Raw genomic sequence first — 15,927 nt, 5'->3', positions numbered from 1 at the left:
AATATTGGCAATATCATTTTAAAGTCATCCTCTCTGAAATGTATAATATAACGTCTGGAATGCAAGATGATAAAGAATGGAATATAATGGAAGATGATAAAGAATGTCAGGACATCACAAAAAGGTGGGCACAAAATTAAGAGTATATCTGATACCAAGTGGGAACTACATTTTAAGGAATTATTAGTAGAAAAACGGCCACAATACATAAAAAAATACAAGAAAAAGAGAATGATATACAGAGAAAACACGAAATAGAACTAGATAAAAGCAACATGGAAGAAGCTAATAAAACTATGAAATTCCGGAAAGCACCCGGAGCTGGAAAAACTAATCCTGAATAAATAAAATATGGACCAACCAAACTATGGGATATATTTAAAAAACTTTTCGAAAGATATCTAAATGGAGGAAAAAAAAGTACAAGATAAATGGCTACCATCACATGCTACTCCCATACATAAGAAGGAACCTAAAAATTACCCCAAAGCTATAGGGGAATCGTAGTCATCAGCACCATTGGAATTAAGAAATGAAATAGAACAAGAAGTTCAAGGAAAGCAAGCTGAAGAACAAGCTGGTTTTCGTGCGGGACGTTCAACGGTAGACAATCTCCTCACTTTAAAAATAGCACTAGAAAAAAGAATACAGAGAAATCAGGAAACTCACTTCGCTCTTATTGACCTAAAAAAGCTTAAGATAGTGTCCCCATAATACAACTATGGAAGTCAATGAAAGGCATCGGTATCAATGGAAAACTCATACAAGCAACTAAAATGTTATATGAGACCACTAACACCAGAATCAACAACGGCAAAAATTTCACTGAGGCATCTAATATTTCAAAAGGTCTTCGACAAGAATGTTGTCTATCTCTCACTCTCTTTAAAATATACCTTGACCAATCCTTACAGAGGTGGACAAAAGCAGTAAACCGATGGGACTGAAAGTGGGCTCCCTATTTACATTATACTTTGCGGACGACCAAGTTGTAATAGGCCAAGATCAAGATGACTTAAGCTATATGATACGGAAGCTAAATGAACATTACCAACAGGCAGGATTACTAATAAATATGGATAAGACAGAATACTTCATAGTGGGAAACGAACACATTGAAAACCTACCATTGGAACAAGAACATATTTTTGGTGTGAAACAATGCAAATATTTGGGAGCTATATTTAACAAACGAGGAAATAGTGAAGATGAAATACAACACAGGATCAATACAGGTAGAAGCATCACTAGATCTCTCAATTCAATTTTATGGGACAAAGATATCAGGAAGGAAACAAAGAGAAGATTATATGAAAGTATAATGAAGAGCGCCACAATCTACAGTGCAGAAGTTTGGGACATAAGTGCAAGAAATAAAAAAAACTACTTAGTACAGAAATTAACTTTTTGAGGAGAAGTTGTCAGGTTTCGAGATTAGAACATGTAAGAAATGAAACATTTAGAGAACGTATAAAGGTGGAAAAAACTATAACAGACGATATTGAAAAGAGACAGCTGACATGGTTCGGTCACGTTAAAAGAATAAATAAGAATCGCTGGCCGAGAAAAATATTAGAGTGGGTCCCACCGGAGAGAAGAAAAAGAGGACGACCACGAAGAAGCTGGAGAGACAATATTCAGGAGGCAATGGATTCGAGGTAATTAGATGAAGATAATTTGTGTTACGATATAAAAAATTGGAAGCTGGGTATGGAGAGGCGGCGTCAGCCGTAGAAATCCATTATATATACAATATCATGTCTAAACTGCAAATATGAATGAGAAAGATAAAATTAAATTATTATATTCGATTCGCTACTCCCAGTCCCAACCACCTTGTCAGTTTATTAATTATTTTTTGCGAAGATAATAACATTTTGACAGACTAGAAGTGTCTGGAAATTACTATACAACTAAGCCCACAACAAGACGTGCTGATAGCCAATATTACTTTTAAACAAACATGTATTCACATGTTGCTTATTAACACAATAAAATTGAGTAAATTGAAATAATAAATAACATATTACAATATAATAATAGCAATACTACTACTTACAAAATAGTTTGGTGCCACCACTTTGGTACCAAACTAAATAACATTTTAAAACTAATTAACACCAATCAATATTTATTTATTTTTACCATATTATTGTGTATTGATAACGATAACAAATGATAAAATTGCTTTTAATCCTTCCAATCAGAAAATATTAAAAAAAATATATATATATAATATACTTCATTGAAGAAGAAGAAGAGTATTGTATTTTTCACATTAGAAGAATTTTCCTATTTGCAAATTTGATGTTTATGTATCGCATCCATATTTATGATATATAAAAATATCAAAATTTTGTAAAATTGTCATAAAAGTTTAAATCCTGAGAATGATAATTTTAAATAACAAAAAACTGTATTGTTGCAAACAATGTTTTTGGACAAAACACACATTTAAATATTCACGATGTAACAAAATCTACTCCATATAATTCCTGCCAGAAAAAGCTGCCTAGTGCAGAAATTTCCGAGTTAATTATTACCATCATTCGGTGTAAAACAGTGGATGTGCATGCGCGAACACCCAACAAAAGCCACACAATCTCAAACATTGTAAATTTAATAAAAAGCCGAATGTTAAAACAGGTAGGTAATGCATATATTAATCCAGATAATTACAATTTAGTTGGTTCATTATGTGCAGTCACGACCTGCCGCCACTTGGGGATAACGAGCATATACAGCTTGAGCATCGGTTGCGATAGAGGCAGGAGGTCACGATTTTTTAGTGGTCTTTGTGTTTCTGTATAACGACGTGCATAATCATACAAGGTCCACATATTAAGTATTTAGTTCTGTTAACTTTAAAACTATTCTTTTTGTAGAATAATAAAGTTTACTGCAATAAAATAGAAATGTATACCATTTTTACTATTACTGCAATAATTTCTGTGTTTTCTATTATTCCAGTCTCCTAGAGGAGACATGTATTTTCTATTTCGGCGTAGATGTCTGAATTTTTTTTCGCGGCCATCCTCGTTTGTGCCTTTTAGTCCAGGAACCAAAGCTTTTCACCTCGCAATATTTACAGAATGGATCAATTTGCTTGAAAATTTGAGAATCAGTAGTGGATAGTCAATGGATCAAAATCTATATGATGCCGACAGGCGCTTTTACCATGGGGGTGGTTGCCACCCCATCTCGGGGGTGTACATTTTTGAAGTTATACTTCTTTAGGAACGAGGGTGAATTTTTACATTCCCTGGCGCATACGCACACCGACAGTATGTTGTCCAATCATTTTATAGATTTCCAACTGTAAACAAACGCGCATGGAAGCTAAACAGGGTCGTCCTGAAGTGTATCTTAAAAACCAACACGCTACCTACAATTTGAATTTGCAGACTGACCAGTTTGGACCTGTAAAATGAGAATCCGCCTCGTTTAGGGAAATAAATTACATTTAACAGCCTCTTGACGAATGAGACGGCGAATAGTAACACGTGCGTTTGTTTATAGTTGGGAATTTGCTATTTGGATGTGGAAATTTATTATAATTTTTGTGTTTTTGTTTTTGTCTTCCTCGGGAATAAGATATTTTTTAATAATAGCACTAAAATAATATAATAATAATTCACTTGGTCTATTAAATTTGTCAGTATGTATGAGAAATCTTGTAACCTGTCAAAGCAAACGGAGTATAGCTCAGTGGAAGAGCGTGTGGCCGGAGATAGAGAGGTCGCCGGTTCGAATCCTTGTATTTTCTAATTTTTTTTTATTTTTCTTATTGTTTTATTAAAAATTTCTGGAAAGTAGTAAGTAAAAATTAGTTTAATCTTTAAACAAAATACAAATAACTTGTTGAAATTATATTTATTTCGTTAAAATCATATACCTAATAGAAGTATAACTTTTTACATGCGTACAAAGTACACACACATTGTTTTTTTTATTATATTTTGACCGCAAAGTTAATAAAAACATTCATTATAAGCAAAAAATGTTCTATACATTTTTTTGATAAAATTACTAGTTTTTGATTTATTCGTTGTTTTTCGTTTTTCGATGGTGTACTCATTTACTATTTACTTAATTTTTGCCGTAGAACAAATGTTATTAAACCAAGTTCTTGGAAATTAAATTACTTACAATTTCATATTTAAACAATTTTTCGTATCTCTGATGCTAATCTGTCTATTCTGAAGAAAACGGCATTGTTTACCAAATTGCAAACATTCGTTATTCGCTTTAAACTTAATTTTTTTAAGCCAGTTAAACTTCTAAAATCTATTAATAATACACAAATAAAGAACAAATAAGGCCTATGACTAAAAACACCGCTAACTTACATTATTACGCTTCCAATTGGATTTCTCCTTTTTTTTTTCAAAAAATATATTGATTTTTTAAACGTAACTTTTTTATTTTTTATCTCAGAAAGTTCGTTAAAAAAGAATTTTGTAGGTTTTTACAAGTTCTATAAGGCTATTAATGCTAAATCCTTTTAAAATTCTTAGTCACAAAAAGAAGTAACATTGAAAGGGTTGGTAAAGGTTGTTTTTGCATGATATTAAAAGTTTTATTTGTCAATAGCTCAATCAATTTTTGTCGTATAAAAATTTTTGCAAACCAATTCCTTGGGAATTAAATAAGCTACAATACTTTAAATTAGTTTTAACAAGTTATCCTCGAAAATGCAAAGTTTGTCCCTACTTTGACTTTTAAACTAAAATATTTAGCATTTGACAAAGAAGAGCCAACATATAATAAAGTATAGCTCGATTACTATTGGTCTTAAAAAAAATAAAAAAAAAAAGTTTTGTTTATTTTTTCAAAAGGTAAACTTTTGTTAAGTTGTTTGAATAAAATGAAAACTTTTTGGGTTATTAGCAGAAAACTGATTAAAAACATTGATTTTTTCAATGTAAAACTAACACTTTCGATAGCGAATAAATCGAAAACTATTAACTTAATAAAAAAAAAAAGGTATAGAACATTTTTTGCTTATAATGAATGTTTTACCAACCGCTGCGGTCAAAATATAATAAAAATTTCCACCCCCGAGATGGGATGGCAACCACTCCCATGGTAAAAGCGCCTTTTGGCATGATATAGATTTTAGTCCTTGGATTATCCACTATTTTATTCTCAAATTTTCAAGAAAATCGATCCATTCTGTAAAAATTGCGAGGTTTTGATCTATTTTAAGCTTCATTACTTCGACTATGTCTACTGGTATCCATTTCCAATTATTGAAACTTCCGGAATACTACCTCCAATTATTGAATATCCTGAAATTGCAAACTTTTCAGGAAGCAAAATCTAGATGTTATGTGCATTCTGCATTTTTTGTTTTCTCTGCAACTTCCATATCTAATTTAACCAATGTCTGCACTCATGTTGAGTACATGTGCACCTAACAATACTGATATTTATATTTAGTTATTGACATTGCCTTACCCTGAAATTCACCCTTAAAATATAATAAGGCCTATGACGTATCAGTCTGCCATATCATAGGTTATGGCACTAGAGAAATTTTACTGGAGTAATTTTTCTTGGCTGACCAGTGCATTTATCACTTTCATAAGCAATATTTGGAAATGAACGATATTTATCACACATCCAATCTCGACCACAACGTAACGCAAACTCTCTTGTGGCGCTCTTGCTAATGCTGAGAGAACCAAAACCGGAAATGGTGATAACGACACAGATGCAATATGCAGATTCTAAGATGACTAAATTATATGCAATTCGACTAAAGTCGACGTCATTGTCCTAGCAAAGAGACGCTAATTGTATCCGAACGTCTGCGGTCCCTCCAGTGAGTACCGATCCCACAAGGACAGAAACTATTTTCATTTATTAATTTATAATTGGTAGCGGGTAGGTACCCCTCTATGATCCCGATAGAGAGCAGACTTACTTCAGGGATTTAGCGCCCCTGCCCACGCGAGCTCCTGGTTTTTTCCTCCATTTCCTATTTAGAGGTAACCAGGCCCCAACCTCCGTATTATCCTATCCAAACCCCAAATTCCTTCCCTAATATCCCCTCCCACCCACCAACCCGTCTGGCCAGCGTGGTGGGTTATGGCCAAAACCTCCACAAATCAAAAATGTCGGTTTCAACAGATATACGGAAGATACCCCAGGTGGGTAGGAAGTTTATTCCACAGTCCCACACCGAAATAACGGTCTGCCTCGAGGATTCTGGGGGAGGCAAGTCGACATTGAAAAAGAAGAACAACAAACAACTCCATATAGCAACTTACAACATCCGTTCCATGGCAAAAGACGAAAAACTCTACGAACTAGAAGAGGAATTAAGGAATATGAATTGGGATATAATGGGACTATCAGAAGTTAAAAGAAGAGGTGAAGGGTATGTGGACTTACATTCAGGCAACAGGCTCTATTATAAAGGCAATGAAGACTATACATACGGTGGAGTAGGTTTCTTAATCAACAAGAAGAGAAAATCACAAATTCAAATAATTGACAGCATCTCAGACAGGGTTACATACATGATTTTAAAACTAAATCCAAAAACCAAATTAAAGATTGTGCAAGTTTATGCTCCAACTGAAAAGGCAACTGATGAAGAAATGAATACTTTTTACGAAGATCTTAAAAAAGCTATAGACACCAACAGAGAATCCAAAATAATAATAATGGGAGATTTTAACGCCAAAATTGGAAGTAAGATTGAAGACTCTGAAAGCAAGATTGGAAATTTTGGATTCGGCACAAGAAACACAAGGGGAGAAAAACTTATGGAATTTCTGGAACAAGAAAACATGTATATTATGAATACCTTCTACAAAAAGAAACCTAACAGAAAGTGGACATGGGTTGCACCTAACGGAACCACCAAAAATGAAATAGACTATTTTCTCTCAAACAACAAAAGAATATTCGAAGACGTAACAACAATAAACAACGTAACAACGGGTAGTGACCATCGTATAGTTAGAGCAAAAATAAATATTAACATGAAAGAAGAGAGGAAAAGAATATTTAAAAAAACAACGCGAATAGATGCCTTTAACCCTTAAGTACTAACACACCGTCTCTCAGACGGCATCGTTTGTTGAAAGTGGGATATTTCCCTTCCTAGAAAAATTTGAAGGTCATCCGTTTATGACTTTTCAAGTTGGGTTGTTATTTACTAGTATTGAATTCGGCAATTTGCTGCAGGTTGTTATTCGAAAGATATTTAGACTCAAAGTGTGATTTCCGTCTAATAGACGGGGTGTTAGTGTTTGTGCCCAGTTCGTCATTAAACATAATGTGCCCCAGTTCGTCAAAAAGTTCAAATAAGGGGATAAAGACTATGAGGAAACTCTTTTGAAATGACTTGATGAGGTAGAAGACGACGTAAGCGAAGTGGGATCAATTTGTGATGAAAATGTTGCCACTGACTACCATTGCTACACTGTACAAATTTTAGTGCCTGTCAGTTTTTTTTTTGTTTTAATATTTTTTAAAATTTTTTTATTTTCATGTTTATTACTCTTGGTTTAACTCGATTATAAATTTTTATCAAGATTCTTTAATTTGTTTCATTTTTATCACACTTTTTTTCAGGAATAAAAAGTCGCACAGACAATCCTTCCATTCTTGTTATAATGTTTTGTATTTTAATAAATACAGAAAAACTAGATCAATTACTGTGTTTTTTAGATAAGTAATACTTTCAGTAAGTCATCGAAATATTTTTTTGCATTATAATATTTAACAAAAGAAAAATAACCAGTAAAATGTGAAACCCGTCTGTCAGGCGGTTAGTTAGTGTTTGCGCCATTGATTTAAGATGTTAGTACTTAAGGTTTAAAGTAAAAACAAATGAAGAGCAATTCCGAGAGGTCTTAGCGGATAAGTTCAAATATGATCCTTCACATAATCAAGATGAAATTGACGAAATTAACAAAAACATCAATAAGAACCTTCTCGAAGCCGGACTACAGGTCGCAAAGAAAACAAGTACTAAAGAAGACAAAATAAGCAACGAAACTAAACAACTGATGACGGAAAGACGACAACTACTAACGCAAAACAAACGCCATACTCAAGAATACATAGAACTTAATAAAACAATTAGAAAAGAACTAAAACGCGACTTACAAAAATGGAACGAGAACTTAATAGAGCGAGTCATTGAAAACAACAGAGGCTTAAAATGTCTAAGACCCGCATTGGGTGTTCAAAAAATCATTAAAATTAAAGACGCCAATAGTAAGGAAGAGAAGGACAAATATAAAATAACAAAAATAGTCGAAGACTTCTACAAAAGCTTGTACAGCTCGCAAAGCCAGCCTAATGAATCAACAAAGGAGAACGTCAAAAGAAAAATAAAAAACGTGGGATCAGAAGTACTACCAAATATAAAGGGATTCGAAATAGAAAGAGCTTTAAAAGAACTAAAAAATAATAAAGCTCCAGGACAGGACGGTATAATTGCCGAGCTCTTGAAAATAAGCAAGACAGTAACAATCCCTATACTAACAGAGCTATTTAATAAATGTCTCCATAATAGCAACATCCCTAAAGACTGGAACGAAAGTCTAGTAATACTTTTACACAAAAAAGGGGACAAATGTGACCTACAGAATTACAGACCGATATCGTTGCTCAGTCAAGTATACAAACTATTCATGAGAATTATTAACAACCGGTTGACCTACAAAATGGACAATTACCAACCAGTGGAACAGGCTGGCTTCCGCAAAGGATATAGTACATCAGACCATCTGCTGACAATGAGAACATTGATAGAGAAGGCAAATGAATACCAACTACCCGTATTTCTTGCCTTCGTAGACTATGAAAAGGCGTTTGATAGTATCGAGATGTGGGCCATAGAACAAGCTATTAATAATTGTAGAATAGATTCGAGATATAGACAACTAATACATAATATATATGAAAATGCAACTATGATAGTACAACTAGACGAAAATACAAACCCCATCCCTATTAAGAGAGGCGTGAGACAAGGAGACGTAATATCGCCAAAGCTTTTCAACCTAGCACTAGAAGACGTCTTCAAAACGACAAATTGGTCAACCTATGGCATTAACGTTAATGGCAAGAAGCTAAATCACCTCAGATTCGCTGACGACATTGTGATTATAGCGAGCTCATTCGAGGAACTGCAAATTATGATAGAGGAACTCGCAGGCAGCTCCCAATACGTCGGTCTAAAAATGAACATGAAGAAAACAAAAATAATGACAAACACAGATGACCCCAGACGCATAACTATAAATGGCAGTGAGATAGAAAAAGTCCAGGAATATATCTACCTAGGCCAAATCCTGAAACTTGACAAAGAAAACCAAAGTGCGGAAATTAATAGGAGAGCAAGACTAGCATGGGCAGGATTTGGAAAACTTGGTTGGATACTTAAGAACCGCAAAATACCTCAATATTTGAGGACCAAAGTGTTCAACCAGTGCATCCTTCCTATCATGACATATGGGTGTCAAACCTGGACCCTGACCAAGGCAAATATGAATAAACTAGCTACAACAGAAAGAGCTATGGAAAGAGCAATGTTAGGTATACGACTGTCAGATAAAAAGAGGAGCGACTGGGTAAGATCAAAAACAAAAGTCGAGGACATAACAACAAAAGTTGCCAAACTTAAATGGAGCTTTGCAGGCCACACTGTTAGACAAAAAGACCAACGTTGGAATGCCACGATACAACATTGGAGACCTTACCAAAGTAAACGACCGAGAGGAAGACCACAGATGAGATGGCTTGATGATATCAAAAGAGTAGCCGGAACGAATTGGAAATATGTTGCTCAGGATAGAGACCGATGGAAGGAGTTGGGAGAGGCCTATGTCCAAACGTGGACGATAGAAGGCTAAGAAGAAGAAGAATTTATAATAAAACTTTTATTTTATAATTTATTCTTGAATATTTTCTGACAGACATGGGATAACAACACGAAATTTGGTAAGCGGGGGTTTTTTGGGGTGAGAAATCTAAATTCGCTACCAAATATTATGTATTACCCAGAGGGCAACACATACGTCTTTCAGTGCCCATTTAATACGTTCAGTTTTTTTTATACCCCACTCTACATACTTTTTGAACAAAAAATTCATTCTCTTAATATTTTTACTTAAAGAAGGTATACTACATTTATCTCTCTAAACTCAACTTTTTTCTAGATAAACGCATTTTAAATCTGCGATACGACATAATATTTTTGTGCATAAAATTATTGTAGTTAGACCCGAAAAATAAACTTGAAACCATAATAATTGTGCCAGTTCTCATATTTATGTCATTGCATCGCAACTTCCATTTGAAGAAATTTTTCGATACATTTTTGTAAATTTTTATGGTTTTAAGTGATTTTTCGAGTGTAACTACAATGATAATGTGCCTCGCAGATTTAAAATGCGTTTATCTCAAAAACGGTTGAGTTTATCGAGATGAATGTAGTAGAAAATATCTTTTTTAAGTAAAATATTAAGATAATAAAAGTTTTGATTCAAGAATATGTAGAGCGGGTAATAAAAAAAATTGGACTTATTCAATAACCGATGAAAGGCGTATGTGGCGCCCTCTGGGCAATACATAATTTTTGGTGGCGAATTTAGATTTTTCGTGCCAAAAAAACCATTCACCTAATTTCGTGTTATTATCCCATGCCTGTTAGGAAATATTCAAGAATAAATAAAATAAAAGCTTAACTTTGACACCCTGTATTTCGGTTATTATCAACTTTTGTAGTAAGGTAAGTTACAGTCGGAAAAATTAAAAAATACCCATGAACGATCACATCAATCACTTATTTTGTATTTGCTATCTTTTTCTATAACAAACGTTTGTTATTTATTGAAAAAGACAACAAATACAAAATAAGCGATTGATGTGAGCGTTCATCGGTATTCTTTCATTTTTCCGACTGTAGCTTAAATTGACCTATTTTAACCTCAGGAATTTCAGGTTAAGCTATGGCCCATTTTTTACAAAACACCCTGTATACAAGTTAATGTTCTGCATCTAGCTCTCCAAGGGCTGCATTTTGTTATCCACATCCAAATTGGTTTTTTGTTTAATCTGATAGCAAGGAAATGCTTAAAGTTTATGCTGTCGCTAACCCAAGAATTCTTGTTTTAATTTTTCGGCCTTATTTGAAATTCTTTTTGCCTCCCTCTTTGGGTGGGACTTTTCGAACTGCATGGTATACCGCTGGGAATAAGTTACAGAACATTTTTTGCACTACTATGCAGAGTGAAACAGTCACCTGAACCACATCTGAAATTATTTGACCTTAAAATCGTCTGCATTCAACTTACTGCAGTTAATAGCACACTCATCTGCATGAAACCAACGAGCTATTTTTTCAACTGTATGAAGCCTACCGTACAGATTGCTTTAAGTATTATTTTCACATTTTGTAGAGCTTTAGGCAGGATTTGCTTTTTTTAAATGTTTAATTGATTTCTCTACTTATTTATTTACTGACTCCGTGACGTTACAAGCCTTCATGGGTTTAAGCTGACTTGGCAATATTTCTCCATTCCTCTCTATATTCTTCCAACTAGGACCTCTTTCCATACCAGACTTACCATTCTTTCTCCAGAATATATTTTGAGGTGTCCTGTCCATTATAAAGCTTTCTGGACTTTATTTCTCTCATTATGTTAATGTCAGTGTATATTTCTTCAAGCTTTTCATTAGTTCTTATCCCATGTTTAACTGTTGCCCCATCAAGCACAAACCGAAAGACCTTTCTTGGAATTTTTCTTTCGCAAACATGTAGTAGTTCTTCGTTTGCCTTTGCTATCGTCAACGCTTCAGGATCATACAACGCTTCATATCATTTTATATAGTTGTATCTTTATATTGTTCCTAGTTATTTCGATTTTATAAGATTTTGGAAGGCATAAGGACATCAAACCGGAGATGTGGGCCCAGAGATAACCAAATCAGAGGTTAGTTAGGCAATATACTCTATGAAAAGCAATAAATCTGCTGGTCCTGAAAAATTACCTAGCGAGCTAATAAAGTTGGTCAACGAGAAAAACCTGCACATAATAGTAGAATTGTTCAACGCTACCTATACTACGGGAATCATCCCTAGAGAAATGTTGACATCAGAATTTGTGTATTTGCCAAAGAAAGTAAATGCCAAAGAATGCAGCGACTGCCGAACCATAAGCTTAATGTCACATACCTTGAAAATTCTGCTGAAAATTATCCAATAAGCCAGAATATACTCTAGACTGGAGCTGGATATTAGTGACACTCAATATGGGTTCCGAAATGGTAGGGTACTAGAGAGGCATTATTCTCCTTCAACGTGCTGATACAGCGATGTTTGGATGTTAACCGTCCTTTTTATATCTGTTTTATAGACTACAATAAAGCGTTTAATAAAGTAAAACATGATCGACTCATGGAAATTCTGAAAACTAAAAACGTAGATGAAAGAGATTTAAGACTAACAACATACCTCTAATACAATCAGCGAGCAATAGTAAGAATTGAAAAAGAAACATCTGAAGAAATGGAAACAAAGAGAGGAGTCAGGCAAGGCTGCATACTATCACCTCTATTATTTAACGCTTATTCTGAAGAAGTAGTGCGAGAAACTCTGGAAGATGAAATAGTCGGCATAAGAGTAAATAGCGTCTTAGCTAAAAATATCAGATATGCAGATGATGCAGTAATAATAGCCGATAGTTTACAAGACCTGCAAAGACTCATGAGTAAACTAGTAAGGTGTAGTAGGGAGTACGGACTCTCTCTCAGTATCAAAAAGAAGAAGTTTATAAAAATTAGTAAAAACAACCATAATAATAACGAAATCTTGATAGAGTAGAGGGCCAGCAGATCGAAAGAGAAAAAAAGTACACTTACCTAGGAACACTTATAACAGAAAGTAATGACTACACTGCAGAAATCAAAATCAGAATGGAAAAAGCACGTTCTAATTTTATGAAAGTGAAAAAGGTCCTATGTAGCAAAGATTTAAAATTAGCTCTTAAAGTACGCCTAACAAAGTGTTATGTATACAGTGTACTATACTATGGAGTGGAATCATGGACGCTAAGTGTACAGACAATGAGACGACTTAACGCCTTTGAAATGTGGACATATAGAAGAATTATGAGGGTTTCCTGGGTAGATAGAGTTACGAACAACGAAGTACTGAGAAGAATAGGTAAGGAGAAGGAAGTTGAACTTACAATTAAAGAAGTATAGCATCCTGCGACTCATAATGCAAGGAAATATAGATGGCAGAAGAAGCATCGGAAGAAGATGAATTTCATGGCTGAAGAACCTGAGAGAATGGTTTGAATGCAGCTCAAAACAACTATTTAGAGCTACTGCCTCAAAATTTAAAATAGCTATGATGATTACCAACCGCCTTAGCGGAGACGGCACATGAAGAAGAAGAATAAGGACATCTGTGGAAGAGCTAGATTATGGGTTCCAGTGAAGAGTTGGGCATCTTTGTAATACATCTCAATGTTTTAATCCATTGTTTATTTCAAATGTCTCCAAGTATTCTTGTCCAGTAATGTCAAGACTGCTTTTACCACAAGAATCAAATTTACTTAATTCATTCTCTCACTACTACAGATGGAGTTAAGGCTGAGAAAATAGTAAATACTTGGCGACTTTCTCCAAAAATTTACTATTTTGTTACACTTTCGTGCGTAAATAAATGAGATTTTCCTTTTGTTGATATATATATTTACACTATCACAAGGTGGCAACACAGCTAATTTTTCTGACCTCTGAAGATTAGAATCTACTGCTGAACTTCGCTGGTGATATTCTCGCTATATGGAGCGAACTGCAAACGCTGTACATAGTCACGAAAGGTCCTTTCCGCACCCATATTAATTTCCAGAACATCGTAAATAAGTTACGAAACTTTTTAAAAAGTCGTTGGTTAAGCTATGAAACAGTCTTTACTGGATGATATCATATAAAAATACATTTTCGTATGATGTAGGAATTTATTCAACAAAAAGGTAATAGTCCACAGTACATCGTCCTTTTTTAAAAATAATTTCAAAAGTCATAAAAATGGTCTTAATTGCGTCGTTTGAGCGAGTCTACCACTTTCTGAAATTTTTTATTGTGCTGGTTGGACACGTTTTCGCGTCCCGCGTTATTAACATATTTACGTTGTCGGACTAACAAAACGCGTCTGTAAATTTGTCGGACAAAAGATCGACAATCTTTATTGGTTAAATTATATAAGTACTTTAAATTGGAAATTAAGAGTTTTGTAATAATAAAACATACGATTTTGTTATTACAAAACTCTTAAATTCCAATTTAACGTTGTTAACACACGTAATTTATTGTGCAAGTAAGATGCACAATTTTACTGCCGGAGTAGCATCTCTCTCGCACTCAGCATTTACGGCCGGCTACCACGTGCATGGCGCTCAATATTTTTACTTAAAAATAACAGCTTAGTAATAAAATAATGACAAAAATTTCTTCGGGATCTTGTAGGGCGGGCATTAAACTTTGATTTAGTGACTTTCTGACTTTCATAATATTAACTTTTAAACGAGTTATTAAGCCTTGAAAATCGCCGTTTTTCGTTTTTTTCAATTTTAAATTGCTTATAACTCGAAAACGATCAACTTTAGAGAAAAATTATAAGAGACCTTTTTTATCCAGAATGGTCCAGAAAACGTACAAAAAAAATTTTCCGGGTCAAAAATATTGATTTTTGCTATTTGATTAAAAACAAGCTGAAAATAACGAAAACTTTGTTTATATACGTATTTAAATTCATAATACCGAAAATTGCTATTACGAAAAGCTGTTTAGAATTAAAAATTATGCTTTAATGTGCAAGTATATCATTCTAATTTAAAATTTAAATTTAATGTTGTGAACTATAAAGACACTTTACTCGAAATTCATATTTTTTTACATACCTCGTATAAAATTAATACAATTTGATTAGTGATGTTTGCATCATAAATCTTAGACCAAGAAGAGATTTTTGTGAAGAATAACTTTTCTTCGTCAAATTAAAAATACAAGAGTTATAAATGAAAATGATGTTGGTATCCATAATTTGAGAAAATTCGTCAAATATTTTTTTCCATTAGAAGGATGTAATTTCATATATCAGAACATACTTTTTTATTCCAAACCACATTTTAAATAACAATTTTCCAATATTGTAAAATAAATAATATATACATGATAAAGATGCTTTTTACTGATGAACTTTACTTAGATCTACAGACCGAGCGAGTCTCGTAAATTCCACGGCTTTGCGCCACGCTTCACGCAACCGTATTTGCGTACTTGTGTTTTGAGTTGTGTGGTCGTGCGCTGGTCGAGTGGAGTTATAGTTTACAATTTAAATAAAATCGTTTCTACTGATTCATTATTAATATAGTATAATATGTATTATTGCTTTCAAAATATACTCAAATTGTATTTTTATACATTTATTACACATATTACTTTATATAATAATTAAATTCATTTTAAAATGTCATTTATATTTTATTAATAGGTAAATAATTTAAAATTTAGTTTGACATTCACGAAGTGTCAAACTCAAATGTAAATAATAACATTTGCTTTGCTTAACAAATTCAGATTAAAAAAGTAGCCTACTATACTTCCTAATCAAAGATTTCAGCTGACGTTTAGTGCGTGGTAGGAAATAACCGGATTGTGACGTCACATTTTAGATTTTGAGGTCGATTATCTCGAAGACGGTTAGAGATATCGAAATGCCGTTTTCAGATTTGGATTGAGAAGACAAAACTACATAAGAATCCATCGATACATCTGCTCTAAGTATTGAAGGAGCGGCAACGCAATAACACACAGACTTTTGCAAATTTATAAACGAAAAGTTTCCGTTGAAAATTGTTAAAAAAATTTGGCCCACTTTTCAAG

The sequence above is a fragment of the Diabrotica virgifera genome, chromosome 6 (genome assembly GCF_917563875.1).
Source record: "Diabrotica virgifera virgifera chromosome 6, PGI_DIABVI_V3a".
Lineage (NCBI taxonomy): Eukaryota > Metazoa > Arthropoda > Insecta > Coleoptera > Chrysomelidae > Diabrotica > Diabrotica virgifera.
This window is presented reverse-complemented; position numbering follows the sequence as displayed.